This window comes from Coenobita brevimanus, chromosome 14 (genome assembly GCF_032717465.1).
Source record: "Coenobita brevimanus isolate Jiangsu-jjx chromosome 14, ASM3271746v2, whole genome shotgun sequence".
NCBI lineage: Eukaryota > Metazoa > Arthropoda > Malacostraca > Decapoda > Coenobitidae > Coenobita > Coenobita brevimanus.
In genome coordinates, this window is record NC_136967.1 from 59268390 (window position 1) to 59296209 (window position 27820).

The window sequence follows — 27820 nt, forward strand, 5'->3', positions numbered from 1 at the left end:
CGTGGCAACGTTAAAACAGAAGTAACACAAGCCCACATAAAGGTGTCAGACTTGAATATGGCATGAGTGTGACAAATACCGAACAAGGACGTGGAAATGGAATTGCTAAAGGAAATGTGTGGACTGCGTAAAGTGGATGTAAAAACAAAATAATGTGATTCACGGAAGATTTAGATTAAAGGAGTCTGCTGAATAAAATATCCAGTGTTTTTAGATGGTCTAGGTATGTGGAATGAGTGGATGAAGAAATGGTGGAGAAATAGGTGTACATGAGTGATCTGAACGGGGAGAAGGCGTGGGAGCCCAAGAAGAGGGTGGATGGATGGATGAATATGGAGGCTATGAAAAACAGGGCTTGTCTGGATGAGGTATGTATGGACAAAAACACGACAAAGGTTTGGCACCCCTTTTTTAACATGACACAGCCCAACTCTGACAAGTATATGAGAATGACATCTAAAAGGAAAAAATATATATATATTGTGCACATAATTAGGACAGACAGATAAAGTTTGAATGATGTGGAGATAATTGTGTACCCCATTTCACACACACACACACACACACACACACACACACACACACACACACGTCTATACAGTATATTTATTTCCTACCAACATCCACTCCATATCGAACTACTAAGAAAATGTGTGACTTATTCTATGGTGACCTTCAGAAACTTTGGATTCACCGTAATTTATGAACAGGAAAACACACCTGCGTTAAGCGTCAGTTCTGGAGCGACGGCACTTGGTCACCTCATCTTCAAACTCGCTTGAGATTCTACAAGGGGGTCAAGGAGAACAGCAAAAAGACGATGGATTTAAGTGCTTGCTCTGTTCACTGGCAAGTTGCAATTAAGGTGCAATGGTGAGAGGAGAAAGTGAAGCCTTGTGTGTGTGTGTGTGTTTGTGTGTGTGTGTAATTCACCGGGTCGGGCAGGATCACTTGATGGTCGTGATCGTCAGCTTTTACCCTCCCGGAAGGGAGCTGAGAGCTCATATAGTCCGATCTAAGGGCAAGGCTGTGACCTTCACACACGCACACACCCGTCCCCTTGCTCAAGGGGGACAGTAACCACCCACTTCGTCAGTGAAACTTTTCGCAACCTGAGCGAGGCGCGAACTCCCGTCCACCAGTTGGCAGGCGAGAGCGTTACCACTGCACCAGCGAGCGGTGTGTGTGTGTGTGTGTGTGTGTGTGTGTGTGTGTGTGTGTGTGTGTGAGAGAGAGAGAGAGAGAGAGAGAGAGAGTGATAGGTATGTGCGTATTCATGACTGTGTGAGTGTGCGCGTATACATGAGGGTGTGTAAAGGCAAGGATCAAGGGAGGCGGTGGAGGGTATGTGGGAGTTTGAAAGTTTGTTGCCGTAAAAGACCAGCCTGTGTGGGTCTCCTGGCGGCGGTATGCGACACACACACACACACACACACACACACACACACACACACACACACACACACACACACACACAGTCACATGGTTCCTTTACCCCTTGTAGCAGTGAGACAGGGAATGCATACAACAGGGAAGAAATGAGGGACAGAAGGAACGTTATAGGCAAGGGAAGAAAAAAGAGTATCTAAGCTACAGAAAGGAAAACAAATATACGACATGAACGATAGAGTTTGAGTGAATAACAAACAAAAAAAGAGAGAGAAAAGGGGTACATAATTGTGTGTGTGTGTGTGTGTGTGTGTGTGTGTGTGTGTGTGTGTGTGTGTGTGTGTGTGTGTGTGTGTGTGAGAGAGAGAGAGAGAGAGAGAGAGAGAGAGAGATACAGCAGAAATTCAATGCATTACCGGAGGGACAGGCAGACAGAAAATGGAGAAAAACAGAAAGAGAATGGGAGGTGGAAAACTAAGTCAAGGTTAAGGAAACTCGCGGAAAGACCAAAAAAATATTGCAGAAAAAAAAAGACGAGGGGGGAAAAGAAATGTATATTGGAAAAATGCTTCACCCTTTACTACGAGGCGTGTTCTTTAAGCTGAACTGAACAAGAACAATATAACAGATGTCTCCTAGCTGAACGGGGTACGAGAAACTGGGGAACGTGTTGAATGTAAGCGATGGGAGAGGCAGAGTAAAATATAAATGTATAAGTAAATAAATACATCAAATGACACAAACAGACATACATACACAGAACCATAAATACATACATGATTAAATAAATAAATAAAATAAAATAATAACCTCCATGTGACCTTCAAGGAGGAAAAAACATTATATTCTGAGGACAAGGAAGGCTTGAGTGTGGAGACAGAGGAAGGAAAATGGGAAAAGATTATTGTGTTGTTTTTATCTGTGCTGGGATGCTTGGCCATTTTCTGAAAGGGGGGAGGGGAGGAGGGGTCTGCGCTCCCCCCTCCCATCTGCCCCCTCCCAACACACCCATCCCAGTTCATGTTGCAGTAGTATTGGCAAAATCCTTCACGGGGTGGGGGGAGGGGGGAAGGTAAAGGAAAGGAAAAATTACACTCCTGCTTTATACTGCTTTATCTGTGAGCGGCTGCCTTATTACTCTATATCTGCTACTTCACACTGCTTAATCGGCCTTCTCTGCTCTGCTGCTGCCCTACTCTGCCCTGTCTGGTTCACACTTCTTGCCCTCCCCTGCCTGCCTGCCTCGCTCGTCTTGTTTATCCTGCCGTATCCTGCTTCCTGCTGCGTCACCCTGCCTTATCCAGTCTACCTTGTCCTGTCTACCCTGCCTCACCCTGGCTGTTCCTAAGCTATCCTGTTTGCTGTTTCTTCACTCTACTCTCATCACTCTGTCTCCTAAGGTTCTTGCCTGCTGTCTCTTTACCCTGCTTTGGTTCTGCTCTGGTATCCTCTACTGTCCACTGCTTACTTTCCCTGTCTCTGCTCTCCCTATCTGCTTTTAGTTCACCCATTCTACCTTTCCATTTCCTATCGATCAGAGTCTAGTCTTGCTGTGGAGGGAGTGGGAAGGATTATGGTACGTTCCGTGTCATAATTAGCTCATACTGCTTTCCACGTCGTGCCTGGCCTCACGAGACGCATATTAAGTCACACTAAGCATCTACATATCACACTTAGCCTGGTACACCTGATCACTCTTATGCTAAATGGAACCCAGCTGAGAATTGTCTTACACTGAGGAGTACAACGCAAGTGCTATGTAAGAGTACTGTACATTCAAAGTGTACTGCCGATTCTGGAGCACTTAATTAACACTAATAAATAAGGAGACTCTCTCTGTTTGGCCACTTACCGTTTTTACACTAACTTGGCCCAAAATAATTCCACCATCTGAAGCTTATTTCACGTAGCTCAGTGGCAGAAAAAGACTAATTTCACAGCACTTCTTCGTGTCTAGCACCATAATCTAGAGTCAGTCTAATGCTATAACTCAGTATTCAAAACGGAGACAAGGTAATTTCGGGCCAAGTTTGAGCAAAAGGAGTATAGCCACTGACTGCAGACATGATGTGTGGAAAATAATTATGATGGCCTGAGCTAAGCAATCCAAAGCAATATGTATAGTTTTTCTGATAGCTCTCTGCAATTTTTCTCTCGACATTGCGTGTGCTATTAGTACTAATATTGACAAAAGTTTCTAATATACTCTAAATGACTATGTTCCTTATTGTAACTATGAGAGCACGTTTGTAATTATGTAGGCACCTGACAGATATCCTCCCACCCCCCGTCTCTCTCTCTCTCTCTCCCTCTCTCTCTCTCCTTGTCTACTTCTCATCTTCAAACCCCTTTCTATTCATTTCCAACTATCTCACCGTTCGCTGTTTGTCACCTCCTTCTGCTACTACCTTCTCCTACTATCCCTCTACGCTTCTATATACTATACCCCCATGCCACAATCTATCCCTCTATCCCCCTATTTACTATCCACCTCCTTCTTTGCTCCTATTTACTATCAGTGGAAAATCCCGGCAAATCTACAGCCAAGTTCCAGCCATCCTTCATCATGTGTAATTTCATCGGAGACGTATCTTATATTCTACTAATACTACCATCAGACGATTTTTCTCAGCCCCAGAGGCCCTTGTTGAATTGTAGGAGTGAGATTAGCCTTCACTAAACCCTTCACTACTACAGTTTTCCCCAAGCTGAATATAAACCCTCTGGAAGCATCGAAAAAAAAAAAATGTCACCCAGGACTGATGAGGTTAAGAATGGGTGTAAAACAAATAGTCAACGAAGCATCCTTAAGGGGAAAGTATACTAAATATTGCGAGTAAATAAACCGTATAACCCAAAGTAATGAAAAGATACTAATTATTCAGTAAAATGTCCAACTAACTTCTGAACAAGACAACGAATTACCGAGTGGATATGTTGGTACTTACATTAGCAGGGTACTTACATCAACAGGGTACTTACATCACCAGACTATCAGGTACTACACGACGACGGTACTTACCTGAAATAATGGAAAATACATTAGACTGAATTATATGTCCACACACGTGAATTATACAGGAAGAGTAAAATATGAGTAACTCAGAAGAGAAATTGGCTGACAGTTTATGTTGTGCTTATGTGTAGTAAAGTTACTCCTTGTGACCTAACCTTGGCTGCTAAACTGTAAATGACCATCAGTAATAAGGAAATAACTGCGGCGAGGCTTATAACTGAGATGGTGAGGAGAGAGGAGAGGAGAGGAGAGGAGAGATGAGGAGAGGAGAGAGGAGTGGAGAGGAGAGGAGAGAGAAGTGGAGAGGAGAGAGAAGTGGAGAGGAGAGGAAAGGAAAGGAGAAGAGAGACGAGGAGAGGAGAAGAGAGACGAGGAGAGGAGTGCAGAGAAGAGAAGTGAAAAGAGAAGAGAAGAGAAGAGAAGAGAAAAGAAGAGAAGAGAGCAGTCATTAAACACATCTCGCTACTGCCACTGCCTCAAGTCTGTGTAGTAAACTCTAACACGTTACTTTACCCTACAACTATTAGAGTAAATAACGATAATATGGAGTTCAGCCACGTATAAAAAGCTAAACGCAATTACTGGAGACACTTTGATAACCTCAGTGGTGTGCGTGGCTGAGGCGTGAGCAGAGTACACACAGGTTCAATCAATCGCTCTTTTTGGTGATGTTTGCCATTTCTGGACTGAGGGATTTCATTTATTTCCAGGTTACGAGTAAAAGTGTTTATGTCCAATCGAATCACAGTATTTTGACTCATTTCTGCTCAGTGTCGTTTCCATTTACTTATACTGAATGTTGCAAAGGATGGCTTTCTTTAAAATACGATAGTTAATCAGTAAAGGTATCTGTTAAAAAGCATAGCATATTGGCTACCTCGACACAGAATACGCAATATATATATACATGAAAGGTATTTAAGGTCATTACGTCACGGGTGAAGTAAGGTGGATATCTCAAATTTGTAAAACCTACCAAAATAACCACTAAGATGGCAACCTCAAGTTTAACTAACCTACGTACAGTAAATATACTTTTCCTCATCACCAACTTACGCCAAAATAGATAAACTCCAGCCACCCGGATATAAACAATTCACAACCTTAATATGCTGTACTGTATACCCTGAAATTGTCCTGTCTCTCCACGGGATCCCCTCATGTTGTATACCATCATTCCATGTCCCTATCCAGTAGCCACAAATGCTCCCAGGTACTGTCACTCCATGCTCCTATATGCCATTATACGCTCCTAATATCCTTCCATGCTCCTATTTACTACCCCTTCAAGCCGTGTCCTAGTCTTCCTCGTTACTATTAATTATCTTATGCTCGTTATCATTACACGGTCCTATTGGTTAAGCTTCCACTTTCCTTTCGTCCCAGAGTGTGTGTGTGTGTGTGTGTGTGTGTGTGTGTGTGTGTGTGTGTGTGTGTGTGTGTGTGTGTGTGTGTGTGTGTGTGTGTGTGTGTGTGTGTGTGTGGTGGAGGAAGGGTGAATCTCACGGTGTGTTGGGGATCAAAGCCATTTTCTGCGGCACTGCCCCAGCTGTCAGATAAGTCACAGAAAAGGCCCTTCCCGTTGCCTCGCTCCAAACACCCCTGCCCACCCCAGCTTGGACATCATAAACACACTAACACCATTCCTACCTCCATACCTCCTTCCCTACCTATAAGCCTTCCTTCTCTCCTCCCTACCTCCTTTATCCTTGTTTCTCCTCTTCCTCTACATCCCTATCCCACGTCCTTCCTTCTTCCCTCCCCACCTACCTACTACACCTATGGTTCCCCTCTCTTCTCATTCCCTCTCCTTCCGTCTTCTTTTACATACATCCTCTCCTCTCCCATCCCTCTCTCCTTCCCTTCTGCCCTCTCTTCCTTCACCTCTCCTTCCCTTCTGTTCTCTCCTCCTTCATTACTCATGCCTCTTCCATCTATTCCTCCTTCACTTCCTCTTCCCCTTTCTCCTTCCCTTCCTTCTATCCTCTCCTCCACAACTCGTACCAGTGGATCGTCAGCACATCCACATGCCCTCTCCTTCAATCTTTCCTCCTTCCCTCATTCCCTTTCATTCCGTCCCTCCTGCTCTCTTTCCTTCACCCCTCTCTCCTCCCCAACCCCTCCTTCACCATTCACATCCTCTTTCCTTCTATTAAGACCTCTCCTTCATCCCTCTCTCGTCTCCTTCTCTCCTTTTCCTCATGCACTTCTACCCTATCCTACACACCTCTCATGTCTATCTCTCCTCTCCTTGCCTTACGTCCTCTCTAACCCGTTCTCTCTCTCTCTCTCTCTCTCTCTCTCTCTCTAAGAACCGGATTGTTATGCATATGACTGGAACAGGTTTGGTATAAAATTCGTCCCAGTCGTTACTTTCTTTTCTTCCTTCATTTATCTGGTCAATTTTCCTGCTCTCTCTCTCCCTCCTTCCCTCTCTCTCTCTCTCTCTCTCTCTCTCTTTTCTTCCACCTTCCCTTTCCTTCCCTCTTTGATTCCTTCCTGGCATTCCTCTGCCTAGTATTGCATTCCATTAATTCCACATCTTCTAATTCCTAGTTCTTAATGTTGTCTCCCTTTTCTCTCCTTACGTTTTCTCCTCCTCCTCCTCTTCCTCTTCTTCTTCTTCTTCTTCTTCTTCTTCTTCCTCCTCCTCCTCCTCCTCCTCCTCCTCTTCTTCTTCTTCTTCTTCTTCTTCTTCTTCTTCTTCTTCTTCTTCCTCCTCCTCCACCTCCTCTTCCTCCCATTTCTATCCTGTTCTCCTCCCCTCTTCTATCTCCTCCTTACGGCTTCCTCCTTTCCCTTCCTTTCTTATTCCTATCTTTTCTAGCCTCCCTCTCCTCCTCTTCTCTTCATCTACGCTGCCCTCTTTACTGATTTCTCCTCTTGTTCTCTTCACCTTTTCACGTCCTATTTTCTTTCTCTCTCTCTCTCTCTCTCTCTCTCTCTTCCTCATATCCTTTATATCTTCCCCAATCTTCTTCCTCTTATCCTCCTATCTAAATTCTTCTCCTCTTCCAGTTCCTCCTCCTTCCATATATTCTGAAGTCTATAGAGGGTTTAGAACCAAGGAGTTGTTGAGGTTCACTGCTCACATAATACTACTCAGGGAAAAACGACTGGTCACTCTTCAATAACTGTACTGAGAAGCCTAGCCCCAGGCTCCTATGCTCCTCATGGGTAAGGCCTTATCTCTCTTCCCTCCTTCTTTCTCTTCCACTTTCTTTTTTCATTTCTTCCAGTCTCTCTACGATCCCACTTCTCTCCGCTCCAAGATATCCTTCATCCCTCCTCTCTCCACCATTCCTTCCCCTCTTTCTCCCTCCTACTTTCCTTCTCCTCTTTCTCCCTCCTACTCTCCTTTTCTCTTTCTCCTCCTTCTCTCTCCTTTCTTTCTCCTCCTCTCTCCTGCTTTCCTTTTCCTCTTTCTCCCTCCAACTTTCCTTCTCCTCTTTCTCTCTCCTCCTTCCCTCCTCCTCTCTTCTTCCCTTTTCCTCCTCTCTCCTGCTTTTCTTCTCCTCCTACTCTCTCCTTTCCTTCTCTTCCTTCTCTCTTCTCTAACCACTTCCGTGTTTTCCTCCACCTTTACAATCTTTCCTCCCATCAGTACCTTCCTCATTCCTCTCCTTCACTCTTCCTCTTCCTCGTAAATTTTCTTCGTATTTTTTCCCTCTCTTGTTCCCCTTCCATCGTTCTTCATCTCTCTCTCTCTCTCTCTCTCTCTCTCCCTCTCTCTCTCTCTCTCGCTCTTCCATTCACCCTTCCCTGGTCGTCTTCCTCTCCTTCACCCAGTCTCTCTCTCTCTCTCTCTCTCTCTCTCTCTCTCTCTCTCTCTCTCTCTTCCATTCACCTTGCTTTGGTCTTCCTCTCCTTCACCCCCTCCCTCCCACCCTCTCCTTTCTCTAAGGTGTCCCATCACCTGATATCACCACGTTCTCTCTCTCTCTCTCTCTCTCTCGCCCTATGACCCGAATCCAAGATAAACATTTTTTTTCCTTATATTTTACGGGAGTTTTGGCGATGCGGGTGAGGAAGGAGGTGATGGAGAAGATAAGAGGAGGGAGGAGGGGGAGGGAGAAAATGGAGGAGGGACATGAAGAGGGAGAGATGAGAGGGAGAGACATAGAGAGGGAGGGATATATAAGAGAGGGAGGGAAGGGTGACAGAGAGATAAGGGGATGGGAACAGAGAAAAAGAAAAGACAGGGATAATTAAATAGAGAATGGGAAAGATAAGACTTAGATAATTAGAGATAAAGAAACAAAGAGGAGTGAAAAGGATATAGAGGAGTAACAGTGAAAGAGAGCGATATATTTAAAAGAGCAAATGAAAAAGAGAGCAAAGGAGGTATGGAAGGAGGATAAATATATATAAAAAAAAGAGTACAGAGGAAACAGGAAAGAGAGAGAGAGAGAGAGAGAGAGAGAGAGAGAGAGAGATGAGGTGGAGGAGGAAAAGCTACAAGCAAAGAGGAGAGGGGACCGGAGACAAGGGTGAAAGATATGTGATGAGGGAGGAAGGGAGGGAGGGAGAGATGGAGGGAGGAGGTAAGAGACACTGATGGGAGTGGAAATGATGATAGGATAAATGACACGGCAAGGAGAGAGGATGGAGGGAGGAGGGAGGCGTGAAATATGGAGGAGGGGAGGAGGGGGCGGGAAGAGATGAAATGGGGGGGGGGGAAACAGATGATACCGAAACATGACAAGGATAGGAGGAAGGAAGAGGAGAAAAGGGAAGATATAAGACAAACAGAAGGAAAGGGAGGATGATATAAAGGAAAATGAACGAATAAGAAGGACAGGGTGCAAAAAAAGGAAATGATACAGGAAAATGGGGAGAACAAGGCTAAATAAGAAAGAGAGAAGGAAGGAAAGGAAAAGGGAATTACAAAAAGGAAAATGAATCAAAAAGGAAAGAGAGATGATGAAAATAATATATAAAAAAAAAGGGTGGAATATAAGGAAATGACAGGAGACGAATAAAAATGGAAGAGAGAAGGACAAGGAAAAAAAAAGAGGAAAAATGGAGAAACACAAAATAAAGAGAGGCTAAGAAATAAAGAAAAAATAAAAAGGATGGAAGGATGAAAGTGATGGAGGCGTAAAACATGGGGGAAGAGGAAGCAGATGGTGCAGAAAAGCGAGGAAGAAGAATTGAGGGGAGAACAGGGGAAAAGAAAGGAAAGAGAAGGGAAAAAGAGAGGAAAGAGGAGAGGGGAAAAAGAGGTGAGAAAGGAAAAAGAGAGGAGAGAGGGGAAAAAGAGGAAAGAGAGGGAAAATAGAGAAGGGAAAGAGAGAGGAAAGGGAAGGGAAAGAGAGAAGAAAGGGAAGGGAAAATGAAGAGAGGGGAAAAAGTGGAAAGAGGGGAAAATGAGGAAAGAGAGGGGAAAAGAGGAAAGAGAGGAGAAAATGAGGGGAGAAAGAGGAAAGAGAGGAAAAAGAGGAAAGAGAGGGGCAAAAGAGGAAAAAGAAGGGAAAAACAGAAGAGAGAGGGGAAAATAAGGATTAATAAATAGATGGGATGAAAAAATAAAAAAATGGCAGTAAAAAAAAAATGGAAAAGGAAAAAGCAAAATCAATAAATGACAAATAAAGAAAAGAAAGGGAAAGAGAACTAAGATGAAAAGAGAGGGAATGAAAATAGGGAAGGAAGAGAAGAAAGAGAAGGAAGGCAGAGAGAACGAGAAGGAAGGCAGGGAGAACGAGAAGGAAGGCAGGGAGAACGAGAAGGAAGGAAGGAAGGCAGTCAGGCAAGCAGGCAGGCAGGCAGGCAGGCAGGAAGGAAGGAAGGGAAGGGAGGAAGGAAGGAAAGGAGGGAGGGAAGGAAGGAAGTAAAGGAATGGAAGGATGGGAGAAAGGAAAAAATTAGATAAAAGTAAAAAGACAGGGGATAATTAAACGAATGGAGAGAGAGAGAGAGAGAGAGAGAGAGAATGTGAAGAGAAGGGGGAAGGGAGGAGAAATGGATGGTAAAGGAACACGACAAGGAAAGAAGGAGGGAAAGACGGAAGAAAGGAAGGAAAGAGAGAAGTATGGAAGGAAAAAAGGAAGGAAGGAAGTCGATGACAGAAGAAAGAATATAAAATAAATAAATTATGACAAACAAACAGAAGGGATAAGACATATTAAAGACAAATGATAAAGACGGAAGGAAGACAATTAAGGAAAAGAGGAAAAAATAGGAAAACACAAGAAAGAGATATATAGAAGGATGGAAGAGTAGCACGCGTGAAATATGGAAGATGGGGAGAAAAAGATGGGACAGCAACACGAGGAGGAGGAGGAGGAGGAGGAGGAGGAGGAGGACGACGACGACGACGACGACGACGACGACGACGACTAAGGCCTCCAGTGAAAGATGGCAGGAAAAAGTGAGAAACATCACCATGAAACATACAAAAACTACCAAGGAAAAAATTTAGAGGAAAGGCTGAAAGGAAAACAAACTATGGTACTGAAAAAAAAAAAAAAAAAGAAAGAAAAAAAAAATCATTCTTGTGAGCAGATTTGTGAATAGTCTGACACCAGGAAAAATGAAGGAGAGGAAAACAGAAGGGAAAACGAAAGGAAAAGAGGGAAAAAAGACAGAATATAAAGGAGAGGGGAGAAAAAAGAGAAAAGCGCAAGGGGATGGAGGGAAAAAGAGGAAGTTAAAGGAGACGGAAGGGGAAAAAAAAGAAATGGATGAAAAGAGAATAAAAAAAAAGAAAGTGAACAAGAGCATGGAGGGAAAAAAGCGACCAAAGAGGACGATGGAAAATAAGAGAGAGAGAGAGAGAGGGGAAGAAAGTGAAAAAGAGAATGGTGGGGAGCGAACGAGGTAAAAGCTAATTCCTTATAGTTCTTTGACGTCTTAGGAGAGAGAGAGAGAGAGAGAGAGAGTACTGAATAGGTGAACCATATAGACAGGCACTGATGAAAACAGAAACGCAAAACAATAATAATAATAATAATAATAATGAAGTAAAAATTGAGTCTTAAATCAGTACGAAAAAATAATAAAGAATATCGTTCCTGAAAAAAGTCCAAAAAGCGACAGATCTATTTCCCAGGACGCCCTCTCTCTCTCTCTCTCTCTCTCTCTCTCTCTCACAGCCACATCTTATAAGCAGTAATCTGGGAATGACGCCTCCTTCCTGTCTTGTTTCTCTGGATATTCTTTCTCCTCTTCTTCCTCCTCCTCCTCCTCTTCCTCCTCCCCCACCTACTCCTCCTCCTCCCCCTTCTTTTTTCCTCCTTCCTCGCTCCTTTTCCTTCCACCTCATCTTCTATCCCCCTCCTCTTCTTCTTTTCTCCATCCTCCTCCTCCTCTTCCTCCTCCTCCTCCTCTCCGCAAAAATATCGTCATGGTAGGACACATGTGCGTTATCTGTCATCTCTCTCTCTCTCTCTCTTCATTTTTCCTTCCCTTCCAGCTCTTTTCTTCCCTCGCCCCTCACTGTTCGTAGGAAATTTAAGGAATTATTAAAAACTACCTCCATTAACGAAGAAAATTGGACTTCCTGAAAAAAAAAAGTCTATTGTAATTTTTCTTTGCACTTTTTCTGTTTTTTTTTTCATGTTTTCATTCATATTTTTTATTTTCATTTTTTTGTTTTTCATATTTTTGTCGTTTTCTTCATTTTTCCTTAATTTCCATTTCTCTTGCATTTCCTTCATATTTTTGTCTTTCTTTCTTGCCATTATTTTTCTTCATATAATTAATTTTCTCCATATTTTTCCCCATTAATTTTCCTCTAATTCATATATTTCCTCTTAAATATTAATGACAATTGGGTAGTTAATGGATCAGAGTCAACACAAAATACACTCAAATAATATTTTACCGGTTCGATGATAATAATAATAATAACACTGATGATAATAATAATAATAATAAATAATAATAATAATAACACTGATAATAATAATAATAATAAATAATAATAATAACACTGATGATAATAATAATAATAATAAATAATAATAATAATAATAACAATAATAATAACACTGATGATGATGATAATAATATTAATAATAATAATAATAATAATAATAATAATAATGATAAAAATAAAAATAAAAATAATAAACATCAACAAAATAATAATAATAATAATAATAATAATATCTCAACAGTATTTCCTTCCTCGCTTATTATCACTTCAACCCCCTCACTGTCATGCCAACTCTAGTACTGTATTCCAATTTTTCAGACGATTTTATTAAACTGAGAGTGAGCCACAGGAGCCTAAGCATCAAATTTGTCTTAAGTGAAAACCGTATGAAAGAAAAACGAGTAAAAACCGGTCATCTTAAGACAATTTGTGAATATGATGATGTATATGTGTGGGTGAAGACAACAGCAAAACAGGCCATCTTAAGACAATTTGTGAATATGATGATAGATGTAAGGGTGAAGACGGCATTTAACAGGCCATCTTAAGACAATTTGTGAATATGATGATGTATATGTGGGTGAAGACAGCAGTAAAAACAAGCCATCTTAAGACAATTTGTGAATATGATGGTTTAAGAAAGTTTGTAAATATGGAGTTACAGTGACTGGGTTTGTTCCTGTAGGTTCCAATACGTTCATGGGAGTTCAAATACGTTCATGGTAGTTCAAATACGTTCATGAGAGTTCAAATAAGTTCATGGGAGTTCAGATATGTTCATGGGAGTTTAGATACGTTCATGTACAGTAGGTTCAGATATGTTCATGAAGGTTCAGATACGTTCATGTAGGTTCAGATACGTTCATGTAGGTTCAGATACGTTCATGTACGTTCAGATACGTTCAAGTTCGGATACGTTCATGGGAGTTCAAATAAGTTCATGTACGTTCAAATACGTTCATGTACGTTCAGATACGGTCATGTACGTTCAAATACGTTCATGTACGTTTAGATGCACTTCCATGAATACAGAGGAGTTCACACGCATTCACCTGATTCGCTTTTCCTAGGATGAACAAACGACCTGGATTCACAAAGAAAGTTACGAAGAATTTCCCGTTGTGACTTGGATTTTGTTTTGCAGGAAGAACGAGGGTCAAAGCGAGAGAGAGAGAGAGAGAGAGAGAGAGAAAGAGAGAGAGAGAGAGAGAGAGAGAATGAATGAATTTGTTTTAATATTCTAAGCGTCAGATTAAAGATAAAAGGAAAATGTAATGGATCAATACATATTCTCTCTCTCTCAAAAAAAAAAAAAAAAAAAGTTAATGGTTCCAACAGTGTTTAATCGGTGGAAGAAGCTTTGTAAAAGCTCTATTTAAAATTCATGTTTTGCTTTGGTTTTACACACACACACACACACACACACACTCACCTACTCTTCTTTCCTCTCTCTCTCTTTTTTATGCCTCTCCCTCTCTCTGCCCAAACTTTTTCTTCTCCCATCCATCTCTCTGTTCCTTCCCTTTCCCTTACCTTCCGTCCTTCGCTCTTCCCTTCCTTCTTTCTTCTCTCTTCCTTCCCTCCCTTTCTTCCTTCTTCTCTCTCCTCTCTCCCTTTCTCCCTTCCTCTCTCCCTTCCCTCCTTTTCTTCCTTCCTCTCTCTTTTTTCTTCCTTCTTTCCCTTTCTTCCTTCCTCTCTTTTCCTTCTTCCATTTCCTCTCCCCTCTTCCTTCCACCCCTCTCCCTTCCCTCTCTCCTCTCTCTTCTCCCATCCCACCCACTTCCATTTCCCTTCCACTCCTCTAACTTTTCTCTCCATTCCCTCCCTCTTCTTTCTTCGATTTCTTTTTCATCCCTCTTCCCTGCCCTTTCCCCTCTCTCTTCTCTAATCCTTCCTTTTTCTCTTCCACTTCCCTTTCCTCCCTCTCCCTTCCCTTTCCTCCCTCTCCCTTCCCTTTCCTCCCTCTCCCTTCCCTTTCCTCTTCCTCCCTCTCCCTTCTCCCTTTCCTCCCTCTCTCCCTTCTGTTTTGCCTTGTGACTCTGTAAACGAAGCTGATTTAATCCCGACCCGCTAACTGTTTTCTTCCTCCCTCGTTTTTTAAGGCCTGGGGTGACTACACTATAAATTCATCACCACCTCCCATCCACACTTCCTTCTCTCTCTCTCTCTCTCCATATTTCTTTCTTCTCCTCCCCCCATTTCCTCCTTCCCTTCTTCCCTCCTTCCCTCCTCTTCCCCTCATTATCTTTCTTTCCCATCTCCCGCACCTCATTCTCCTTCCTCCCCTCTCCCTTTCGTTCTCTTCGCCTTTCCTTCTTTCTTTCCTCACCTTCTGTCTCTATTAATTTCCCCTCAGTTGTTTTCTTTTTTCTCTTTATTCACTGCTCTCTCTCTCTCTCTCTCTCTCTCTCTCTCTCTCTCTCTCTCTCTCTCTCTCTCTTTCTCTCTCTCGCTCTCTTCTACTTCTACAAAACTATTACCACCTTCCTTCAGTTCTCTTCTCCTCTTCCCTTCCCCATTCCTCCTCCCTTCTTATTTTCTCTCCTTTCCTCCCTCCCTCCTCTTCCCCCTTTCCTTCGTTAATCCTCCTTTCAATACCTTTCCATTAATCTTAACCCTTTTATCTCACACTCTAGCTCTCTTTATGCCTTTACCTTCTCTCTCGACGCTCTCTTTCTCTTTTCTTGTTCTCTCCAGGCGATTTATTTATTTATTTATTTATTTATTTAGGAGAGACTATACGAACTGGACGAACAAGATGCAGTCTTCATTAATCACTTCTCTAGTAAAACGGCTCTCATGACTAAAATTAGCCATCTAGTGCCAACATAAAGGAAAAAAACAAAAAACAATCAGATTCAGAGATTTAAGGGGGTGGAGAGAAAATAATAAAAATGAGGAAATAAATAAGAGAAAAATTATAAAAATACTGGAATATATCAGAGTAATAAGCCTTATATTTGCAGCCGTGTCAGAAGCAGCCAGGCTCAGTTAAGCTGTCTGGTTGTTTGTTTATCTGCCATGGAACAAGCACCTCATGCATAGTATATAATTTAAAATACATAATCTCTGCATAATATTTCACTTTCTGTTGAGCTGAACAAAGTCCACTGTTATTGTATATTGCTTTACACACACACACACACACACACACTACATACTGTATGTGTATATATATATATATATATATATATATATATATATATATATATATATATATATATATATAATCATCATCATCATCATCAGCCGTTTGAGTATCCACTGCAGGACCGGCCTATCTCGACCGAAGTCGGGATGATACAGCCAATGTATCTACCAAGTGGCTAAGGCTGTCTGGTAGAGATTGTATGTAGGGTGATAAGTGCTTGTAAGTGTAATTGTAGTGTTGGAGTGGCTTTGGATGTGTGTGTAGTCTGTGAACCAAGTGTAATCGGCCCGCGCAAGTCGACTGGGTGCAAGCATACTTTATAGTAAGCGACACTGGTTCAACCACAGCACCCCTTGTGTCCGCCAATGCAATACGTGGCCGGGTGAACACTCCCAAAGTTTATTACCCTGGCGGGGCGCGAGCCCTGGTTCACCCGTGTACGAAACGCACACTCTACCACAGAGGCTCCATATATATATATATATATATATATATATATATATATATATATATATATATATATATATGTAATGCATAAGATTATCCTGCTACGGAAGTTATATTTGTATGTTGAAATGCATACCGTATGTTTAAAAAGATGATGATGATGATGATGATGATGATGATGATGATGATATTATTATTATTATTATTATTATTTTTAATTGCTTGAAGGCCGCCTTCGGCGGCCTCCGCTCGATGTCGAGCAAAAAACCAACATACATACAGAAATCGGATCATTATAATATAGATTATACTATACCATTATACTATACAACTTTAGAAGTATAAGGAGAGAGAAAGAAGAGGCGAGAGAGAAATAATACAAGAAACACGTCACTCTCCTCTCGCGTTATGCTGTAATTTCAACGCCGGACCAAGGACGAATCCATCCCCTCCACAAATGGCCAGAAATTAGTCATAACACGGGAACCGGTGGCCCGACTGGCCAGGAAATTGTTTTATTCTTCAAATTTCAGCATTTTAATGGTACCTTGCTCTAACAAAAATTTGAGCTATATGCGCTGCTTTAGCTGTATTACGGTAACAAACCAACAAACATACAGCAATAGGATCATTATATTATTATTATTACTATTATTATTATTATTATTACTATTATTATTATTATATGTGGTAGGTGGGGGCACTCGCCATCCACTCTCTCGATGTAGTACTGCTCTCGGCTGTCTGCCCTTTCCTCTCCTCCATCCTTCTTTCCTTCCATCCTCTTCTGTCTTTCCTTCCTCGTCCTTCTGCCTACGGGTGACTCTACACTGACTGACAAGCCAAATGGTTTCCTGTACACCATGAAACAATTTCCTATGTTGGGTGGTAACCATATGACCAAATTTTGGCGCCTGGTAGTTTAGTGGGTAATTATTGCGCTGCAATCGGATGGAGCCGGTGAAGGCTTATATCCAAGGGGTGGTTGGGGTTTATTGCTCACGTAATGCCACTCAGGGATGAGTGAGGCTGGTCACTCTCATCTTCAATGTCAGGGCCAACTTGCCTAGCCCCGGGCCCCTACGCTCCTCATGGGACAACGTAGGATTGGATGATGGATGGATGGATTATTATTACTATTACTACTTATTATGAGAGGTAAAAGAGGTTTTGCATGAGAGTGCTAAGGTTACTATTAAGAAAAACGGAAAAGCGAGAAGGAAAAAGTGGATGTCAGATGAAACATAGAATGTAATTCAGAAAAGGAAAGAGGCTAAGTTAAGAAGTGAAGAACAACATGTTGATGACCAGGTAGTTGAAGTACTTAGAGCAAAGTACTGGAGTTTACATTCTGAAGTAAAAAGACTCGTTAGACGTGATAAGAGGAGACTATATAATGAAAAGGCGACAGAGACAGAAATTAAATTAAGTAAAAATGACGGTCAGAGCACAAGAGCAGCGTATCAGGCCATAAAGGAGTTAACTGGGACTGAAATGAGAAGGAAGGAAATACCTGTACGAGATAGAAATGGTAATCTGATGACTAAAGATTTGGATATAAAAGGAAGATGGAAAGAGCACTTTGAATCTGTTCTAAATAGACCAATCCCAGCTGAAGAGGACATTTTGCCAGCCGAGAGAGATTTGCAGATAGAAACAGGGGATATAACTTTGGAAGAGGTAGCAAAATCTATAAAGGAGTTAAAGAATTTTAAGGCTCCAGGTGAGGATGGAATATTCCCTGAAATGCTTAAGGTGGAAAATGACGAGTTGATGAATGCGCTTTTGAAACTTTTTAATGTGGCTTGGGATAATGGTGGAATTCCAGAAGAGTGGAAAAATGGAGTGATTATAAAAATACCAAAAAAGGGAGATGTAAGTGTGTGTGGCAATTGGAGGGGGATAACTTTGACACCTGTAGTTGCAAAAGTCTTTTCCAAAATCTTGTTGAACAGAATAGAGCCAGTAATTGATAAAATTTTAAGAGAAGAACAAGCGGGATTTAGAAAGGGTCGAGGTTGTAATGATCAGATTTTTATTGTAAGGCATCTAATGCAACAAGCTAATGAGATGAAAATGCCACTTAACATGTGTTTTGTGGATTTTGAAAAGGCGTTTGATAGTGTTTCACGTGGAGCTATGTTGATAATTATGAGATTCTATGGTATACCAGAAAAGTTTGTAAATATTATTAGAAGCCTGCATGAAGGTACTTTTTGTAAGGTAATGGTGGGTGGTTCTTTGAGTGATCCATTTCAAGTTAGGTCAGGAGTGATTCAAGGAGGAGTTCTTTCGCCTTTGTTGTTTGTTTTGGTTATGGATTATGTTATGAAAAAGGTTGTAAGGAGAACAGGTGCAGGAATTAACTGGAAAGAAAATAAGAAGCTGATGGATTTGGACTATGCTGATGATATTGTACTGATTTGCGGAAGTATACGAGATGCAGAGGGTGCTCGATTGTCTGGTGGAGGAAGGAGAAAAAGTGGGATTGGTAATAAATTGTGGAAAGACTGAAATTATTAATATGAACGTGGAGAACCAAATCGATTGTGTAATTGGGAATAATGTGGTGAAGAATGTAGAAAACTTTAAATATCTGGGAACGATTGTATCATCTAATGGATCATTAAACAATGAAATTGAGGAGAGGATTAGACAGGCTTGGCGAGCTGTTGGAATGTTGAAATCTGTTTGGAATAATAATATGCTTTCGGTACATACTAAAGTGAAAATTTACAAGTCCATGGTTAGACCAATTTTAATTTACGGGCATGAGTCATGGTACAGTACAATTGCAACAGATCAGAAAGTATTAGGATTTGAGAATAAAATACTGAGAAGGATTCTTGGGGTAAAGTGGCAAGACAGAGTTACAAATGAAAGAGTAAGGGATATTACGAGAGTGGAACCAGTTAATGAATATGTGAGACTGTCTCGCTGGAAGTGGCTGGGGCACATATACAGAAAAGAAGGTTGTTTAATACAGGATGTGCCAGAGTGGATTGCTAGAGGAAGAAGGGTTAGAGGTAGGCCGAGGGAAACCTGGTTGAGGACAATGAAAAAAGAAGCAGGAGAGGAGTGTTGGTGGGACCTGAAGGAGATGGCAAGAGACAAATACTGGTGGAGAGAGTTCATTGAGGCCCTATGCATCCCGTGGGGTGCCACAGGAAATGATTGATTGATTGATTGATTGATTATTATTATTATTATTATTATTTAAAAACATTTTTTTCGGTCTGACACACAAGCTAAAAAAAAAAAAAATCCCATAACCCTTTGGGGGGGTCATAAACATACAGTAAACCACTCCACCTTTTAGTCTACTGAGTTACCTGTCTGGCTGCGAAATAATTCAAGTAAAAGAAAATGCTGAATGAGATATCAGGACTTCATGTACCATGTTTACAGGGCATCCATGTGTGTGTGTGTGTGTGTGTGTGTGTGTGTGTGTGTGTGTGTGTGTGTGTGTGTGTGTGAGAGAGAGAGAGAGAGAGAGTACACGCGGTGGTTCCCTGGTGTTTTATGCCATCCATACATTGCCACAGATATTCCCAGCAGCCTGAAGTTGTCCCATGAATACCGTGCTGGTGTGAGGCGCCTGCAATGTATATCCTGACCCCCATGCATACAGAAATGGACCCCCTCTCTCTCTCTCTCTCTCTCTCTCTCTCTCTCTCTCTCTCTCTCTCTCTCTCTTTCAAGCATATAAGAATCACCCTCTCAGTGCCTCTATAATTCCCTCTCACGATATATGCACCCTCTGTGTGTGTGTGTGTGTGTGTGTGTGTGTGTGTGTGTGTGTGTGTGTGTGTGCACGCGCGCTGGATCAAACAACCATGTATTTCAACCAGGGAACATGCACACGAACCTACATACACGTGTACACTCAGGTATACATACATATACACAAGAGAAAATAATACAAAGGCTGCAACCATTTTTACTAATACTTCCCTTCCTCTTTTCATCTTCTATTACAAAAAAAAAATGTCTACCAAAGGCTACATCAAAAAAAAAAATATATATATATATACCGGTAACTCACATCCATATTTTGCATTTTTCATTTTCCTTTTTCAACCTCTCTAAATATGGCGTGTATATTCATGACAGAAGGTTTATTTATGTGTATACCTTGCTTGCAAAGTATGGGGCCATCTAGTGATTGCCTCTTTGGGAGATTGTCCATAAAATATTCGAGTTCGCAGGCGCAGGCACACACACACACACACACACACACACACACACACACACACACACACACACACACACACACACATCCCACATACCAACCCCACCCCATCACACACACACACACACACACACACACACACACACACACCAACGACCCAGGCAAGGTTAAGATGTGGGTGTGTGTGGAAAGTTCATGAAAAACAATCTTGTTACTTGTCCACTCCTTGACACTCGGTCCACATACTCCACTAATGTCTTTATTTATTCATTACTGTTGCCTCCACACGACCTTATTAACCCTAGGAAAGGATTAAAGGCGACTCTCTCTCTCTCTCTCTCGTACTGAAGCGGTCCAGGAAGGCTATATCCAACGCACCATGTTAATCTCTCCTAAGCTCAACAGAATGGGATGAATGTAGTAAAATAATAAACAAAATAGGTTATCGGACTGAAGGGGTTACGAAGAGCAAGAGCCAATCCCTTATCGCCTCTGCTGTACCCAGAAACTGAGTCTAATTTACCGTAATCCAGATCATTCAAGCAGCTGGTGACCATCTGAGAGAGAGAGAGAGAGAGAGAGAGAGAGAGAGAGAGAATAAAACAAAAACTTCCGACCATCTCTTGGCGTCTACTACTTAAAATAATAATAAATAATAATAATAATAATAATAAAGTTCGATCCTGGACAAACCAAAAAACACCAAAAACAGGAAAACAAGTCACCATTCAGAAATTTTCCCTCTCTCCAAAATTGAAAATTTTCGCCTTAAATTGTAGGTAACCGCTTGCCATAAAAGAACACAAACTGGTCAATAACTTTTTAACAGACAGTTGGAAAATAAAGGAAGCTGGAGGTGAAGTGAAGTGAGGTGGGGTGGGGTGCGTTGAGGTGGGGTGTGCTGGAATGAACTGAGGTGAGGTGAGGTGGGGTGTGCTGAAGTGAAGTGAGGTGAGGTTAGGCGTCGTGACTTGAGGAGAGCTAAGGTGATGCGAAGTGAGGTGAGGGAAGGCTAGACGAGCTGAGTGAGTACTGAGGAAAGCAAACGGCAACAGATCTATCGGTCCCCGCAAGTTTGTCGTAGATCATAGGGTATACATTCTGTGAGTCAATAATAAGGATAGCCAACGAAGAAGACTCTCCCCCATTCACCAATCCATCCTGTCAAAACCCACATGAAAGGAAGAAAACCATGCAGCATTAGAAAAAAAAAACTGCCATGGAAATTTTATAAGAAGGGATGAATGGACAGTATATTCTAATCCACCTTAAGCAGCAAGGGAAAGTAACTGCAATTCAAAGTGAGGTATGGTACTAGCGTGAACTCAAATATCGATAAATATCATGACAGTGAACAATTACTTTTGAAACTCAGTGATGTTACCTTCGAAACATAACAAGCTTTTCACTGTATTGCATCTAAGAGTTCATAATTCCTCACACAAAACGTGAAGCGATATTCCTGACCGCAACTCCATAAAATGATGTTGTTCTGCAGATGTGTCCTCCACGATTTGTACTGTAGAGAACATTATACTTTCAAGATGTATTATTCAGCGGTGAACTTGCTTACAAAATCAGAAGCCAAATATGTATCAAGGCGAATTCCAAATGTTACAAATGTATCCCTATTTATATTACAATGCATTCCGTTCAATAATTTTACAAATGTTTAAAAAATGTTCACCTTTACATGACTGGAAATGTTTGCCAATAATTTTATAACCATCACCTCTAGTATATATTGATGGATCGACTGCTGAGTATTTTTAAACATCCATTATTTTATCCTTTGACATTTCATATATGTGAATTAAACCCCCTCGTGGTCTGTGCTTTGTTATGGTACACAAGATCGAAACTTCTAAGCATTCCTCATATGGTACATTTCTCAATTTATGGGTAATTTGCCACTTCACTACAATCTCTCTCAAACTTCAATCTACGGGTAAATTGTCACTTCACAATAATCTCCCTCGAACTTCAATCTACGAAAAATTTGCCACTTCACTACAATCTCTCTCGAACTTGGATCTACAGATAATTTGCCCTTCACTACAATCTCTCTCGAACTTGGATCTACAGATAATTTGCCCTTCACTACAATCTCTCTCGAACTTGGATCTACAGATAATTTGCCCTTCACTACAATCTCTCTCGAACTTCTTCACATCATTTTAGTCGTAAGGAGAGCAGAAGAGGATATAATATTTAACGTGTGGACGTACTAGGGAATGATACGAGGTAGGGACAATATCTGATTTACATATGCATACACTACCTCTGAATCCAATAAGCCAGCTTTCTTGTCATCCTTTGTACACTACTTGCCTGGTTTGAAATCTACAATAATTCTTAAATAATCACCGTGGTTATGTTATCAGGTTTAATCTCATTCATGTTATAGCTCACTTTTTCGTTTCTACTGTCAATGTTCAGCCCCTTGCATGTACTAAAAAATTAACTCCACTAGCCATGTTTAGGCACAATGAATCAGTTTATCAAGAGCTTTCTGAATCATCTGCCATTGCAAAGATGTACCTGGTTTGTTACTAATTTTTGCAACATCATCAAACCTGGATATTTTACAACACATTCCTTCATCAGTATCACTTATGCATTAAAATAAAAAAAAGTACAGAACCCAGCAACGAACCCTGTGGCACTCCGTTAGTTTTTTTGTTTTTTTTTGTCTGTTTCTTTTTCATTTATTACGACTCTCTGTTTACATCCTATAAGCCTATTTCTGATCCACCTGACACACACTGCCGCTACAAACGAGTGCCTTTTGTTTCTGATGAAGACTTGTGTGGAGAACTTTGCTGTATGGCTCTTGAAATTCGAGGTAGGCAAGTTAAAATTTAGTTTCGTCATACCCGTACAATGTATCTTTGAAACAGGCCAAAGGATTCATTGAGTACAAGCGATTATTTCGAAATGCACTTTGTGAATCTTTGATATTATTATTATTATTATTATTATTATTATTATTATTATCATTATTATTATTTTCATTTCAATGTTTAAAAAGCTTGTCTATAAGGTGAACTGGGACAGGGTGAGGTGTGAGGAGAGGTATTTGCTAGGTAAAAGTGAGGTGAGGTGAGGTGAGGTGGGGTGAGGTGAAGTGAAGTGATGTGAAGTGAAGTGAAGTGGAGGTGAGGTTAAGTGAAGTGAAGTGATGTGAAGTGAAGTGAGGTGAGGTAAGAAGCGAAGTGAAGTGAAGTGAGGTGAGGTGAGACGAGGAAAGTTTGGGGTGGAAATAGAGGAGAGGAAGGAGAAAGAAATAAAAGTGGATGAGAGGCAAGGTGGATGGATCAGGTTGAGTTATTAAAGACGGACGGGGAAAGCGGAGGAGGGGAAACGAAAAGAGGGAAAAAGAAATTAAGAAACTGGAGAGAGAGAGAGAGAGAGAGAGAGAGAGAGAGAGAGAGAATATTACAGTTCCTCCATATAAACCCAGAAAAATAAAACCGTAAAAAACATATAAACAGATAACCAAGCAGATAAACATTAATGTACAAATAACTAAGAAAAAAATAAGATCAAAGTAAATAACTTCAAGACACTGAAAATACTGGACGTCTTATCACCATCTAAGAAACGCCATATCTTCATCTTATCTCTTTCCTTCTAATCACCATCAATCTATTGCCAGACGCCTTAAACTAGTACGGGGTGGCCACAAACAAATCGCCTCCAAGTCGCCCTGTCCCCCGCCATTTCACTATCCTCTCCCCAGCTCACACCCCGCTTTCTCATATACATCTCCACTCCATCCCTCCATCTCATCCTACAAATGACCTCCCTCAACCCCTTCACTACGATAACCTACAATCACGGCCCTTCCAATTCACTCCTCCTACCAAGAACCTGTTTATTTTAGGCTAAGGAAGAAACTCTGGGATTAGGAACCTGAATAAGGCTCGTATTCTCGGCGGTTAAGGAGGCTTCGTAACACCTCTTCCTTAACGATTTATTTCTGAGTTTACGTGGTTAATATGCAAATGATGGCGATGTCTGAAACATGGATATATTACAGAATGGGACAGTCTGGTGTAATAAGCAAATTAAATCGCTTACGAAAAGTTGTTAGGGAGCTATACATATGAGAGGAGGAAGAAACTAAGGAAGCACAACCCGACAAATGAGGAAAAATGAGACAAGAGGAGGAAGAGGAAAGACGGAGAAAGGGCTGAGAGGAAAGAGGAAAGGAAAGGAGGGAAGGAATGAGGAGGAGGAGGAGGAGGAGGAGGAGGAAAGAGGAAATATTAAAAAAGAGGGGATATTATAATAACGAATTTTAAAGAGGCAAAGAAGGAGGGAAGGTGAATTTACAAAGTTGATGTATAAACAGGGAAGGAGGGAGAGGAGAGTAAGGAGACAGGACTGGACAAATGAGGAAAAATGAGGCAAGGGAAGGAGGAAGGGGAGAAAGGAGAGAAAATGTGGTAGAGAAGAGAAGGGAAGAATGGATGGAAGGAAGGAAGGAAGGAAGGACGGATGGATGGATGGATGGATGGATGGATGGATGGAAGGAAGGAAGGAAGGAAGGAAGGAAGGAAGGAAGACATACGGTGAAGGAGGAGGAAGAGGAGATGATAAAGAACGGTAAAAAAAAGGACAAGTGTGAAGTGTGAAGGGGAAGAAGTGACAGAAAGAAAAATAAAAATAAGACGAGGAACAAGAAACAGAGACTGATAGGGAGAGAAGTGGGGAGAAGATAAGACTGATAACAAGGAAGGGGAGAGTGGAAAACTGCTTATTACGTGAAATTCTGATAGGGAAAATTATTAACTTTTTCTTTCACCTAATTAAATGAAAAAATGTAAAAAAAAATTGCTAAAAAAATGAAAAAAACAGCTTGTCAGAAAAATTTGCTAGCTGTGGTCAGGAGAGAGAGAGAGAGAGAGAGAGAGAGAGAGAGAGATAGAGAGAGAGAGGTGATGGAGGAGGAGGAGGGGAGAGAGTAAGAGAGAGGGGAGAAGCAATATCTTAAAATATATACACTGATGTGAGGGGAAGAGCAGGGCCGCCAGAGGGGAAGGAAGGAAGGAAGGACGAAGGAAGGAAGGATGGAAGGAAGGAAAGAAGCACGGGAGGATGGAAGGAAAGAAGGAAGGAAAGAAGGAAAGGAAGGAAGGAACGAAGGAAGGAAGAAGGGAAGGAAAATGGACAGGACGAAAGAGGAAAGCTGGAAGGGAGGAAAGAAAAATGAAAGGTAAGAGGATGGATGAAAAAAAAAAAGAAGGGGCACAGAGAGGGAAGCAGGAATGAATGAATGAATGAAGGAAGGAAGGAAGGAAGGAAAGAAGGACGGAATACGAAAGGAAATCAGGAAGGAAGGTGAGGGAAAGAAGGAGTAAATGGAAATACAAGATTGGAAGGAATACACGAATGGAGGAGACGAAGGAAGGAATCATAAATATGTAAATAATGAAGGAAGGAAGGAAGGAAGGTAGGTAGGAAACAACAAAATATTAGAGAGAGAGAGAGAGAGGAAGAAAGGAAAGAGTGAGAGAGAACAGAGGAAGCAGAGACAGGATAAAAGATAGACGCAAGGAAAAAGAAAGAAAAAACAAAAGAAGGAAGGAGCAAAGAGAGGGAGAAACGGAGGAACGAAGAACGAAAAAAATTTGAGAAGTAGGGACAAAAGGAAAACGCATAAAAAATTAAAAAGAAGAGACAAGAAAAAAAAAATAATGAAACAAAAGATGAACGTAAACGCCAATGTGTGTGTGTGTGTGTGTGTGTGTGTGTGTGTGTGTGTGTGTGTGTGTGTGTGTGTGTGTGTGTGTGTGTGTGTGAGAGAGAGAGAGAGAGAGAGAGAGAGAGAGAGAGAGAGAGAGAGAGAGAGAGAGAGAGAGTCGAATAAGAAATGCTACAAAATAAAGAGCGGGAGGAGAAGAACTGGAGAGGAAGAGAGAGGCAACGAAGAGAAAAAAAGAGAGAAGAGGAACATTAAGTAAAAAACTGACGTGAGAGGGGGATGGGGGAAATGAGGAGGGGGGAGAAGGAAATTACTGAGAGGGAGAAGGGAGGAAAGAAGGGAAGGGGAGGAGAAGGGACGGAAAGAGAGGAAAAGAGAACAGAAATGAAAGGGGAGGGGACATAAAGGGAGAGGAGAGGGGACACAAAGGGAGAGGAAAGGGGACACAAAGGGAGAGGAAAGGGGACACAAAGGGAGAGGAAAGGGGACACAAAGGGAGAGGAAAGGGGACACAAAGGGAGAGGAAAGGGGACACAAAGGGAGAGAAAAGGGGACACAAAGGGAGAGGAAAGGGGACAAAGGGTGGGGAAAGGGGACACAAAGGGAGAGGAAAGGGGACAAAGGGTGGGGAAAGAGGACACAAAGAGAGAGGAAAGGGGTCACTGTATACAATCATGGGAAGGGTTAGGGAAGAATGGGTGAAAAGATGGAGATAGAGAGGGAGAGTGCAGAAGGAGAAGGGAAGGGAGAAGGAAAGGGAACATTTGGGGAGAGGGGAGAGAGAGAGGGGAGAATGAGACGGGACAAGCGTGTACAAAGACGTAGAGGGGAGAGGGAGAGGGGACAGGGAGGGAAGTGACAGTGAAGACAGAGAGGGAGAGGACAGTGAGAGGGGATGGGAGAGCACAGAGAGGGGGAAGAGGCAGGGAAAGAGTGAGAGGAAAGGGAGAGGGGAGGAGAGAGGGGGGATGAGAAAGAGTGAGCGAACAGAGAGATGGAAAGAATGAAGGGAGAGGGAGGGGGAGGGGGAGGGGAAGGGGGAAGGGAAGGGGAAGGGGGAAGGGAACGCCACAGGGTGCAGAAAGAGAGGGGAACAGGACGAGGGGAAGGGAGAGGGGACAAAGAAGGAACGTGACAGAGTGAAGAGAGAGGGGAGAGGGAGAGGGGTGAAAGGAGAGGGTGGGGAAGAGAGAGAGGGGGGGGTAAGCGTGAGGGGAGACAGCCCCTCTATTCATGAAAGGACTGACAGCAATCAACCAGGTCACAGGATACAGGACGTCTCTCTCTCTCTCTCTCTCTCTCTCTCTCTCTCTCTTTGATTATTAAGTCCCTGTTTGGCTCATCGTATCAGAAACAAATCCATCAGTCGACAGCCTTATGAACTACTAAATGTATTACTAAACTGCTGACTGACTGACTGGCGGACTGACTGGCTGACTGAAGATACGAACTCGATGGCAGCTAAAAATATTACCGGTATCGGGTAACAACGCCAGTCTGGGAGATGAGATGGATATGAGGGAGGTATGAGGAAGTGAGGGGGACTATGAGGGAATGGGGGGGAGTAAACGAAGTAAGAGGGAGTATGAGGGAGTGAGGGGGAGTATGAGGGAGTGAGGGGGAGTATAAGGGAGTGAGGGGGAGTATAAGGGAGTGAAGGGGAGTATAAGGGAGTGAGGGGGAGTATAAGGGAGTGAAGGGGGAGTACGTGGGAGTGAGGGGGAGTACGTGGGAGTGAGGAGGAGTACGTGGGAGTGAGGGGGAGTATGTGGGAGTGAGGGAAGGAATAGGGGTGTGAGGGGGAATGTAGTGGTGATGTTGTGAGAAGGAAATGGATGGTAGTGATGAGGAGGAGGGTATGGTAGTGGTGAGGGGGCGGGGGTGAGGGGGAATGTATGGCGGTGGTGAGGGGGGTGTGGCGGTGGGGGAGAGTGAAAGGGGGAAAGAATGGGCATAAAAAAATGAGAGAGGACGAGGAAAAAATGGGGAGTGAATGTACGAGAAGGAAGGAAGAGTGAGGGAGGAGAGGAGCAAGA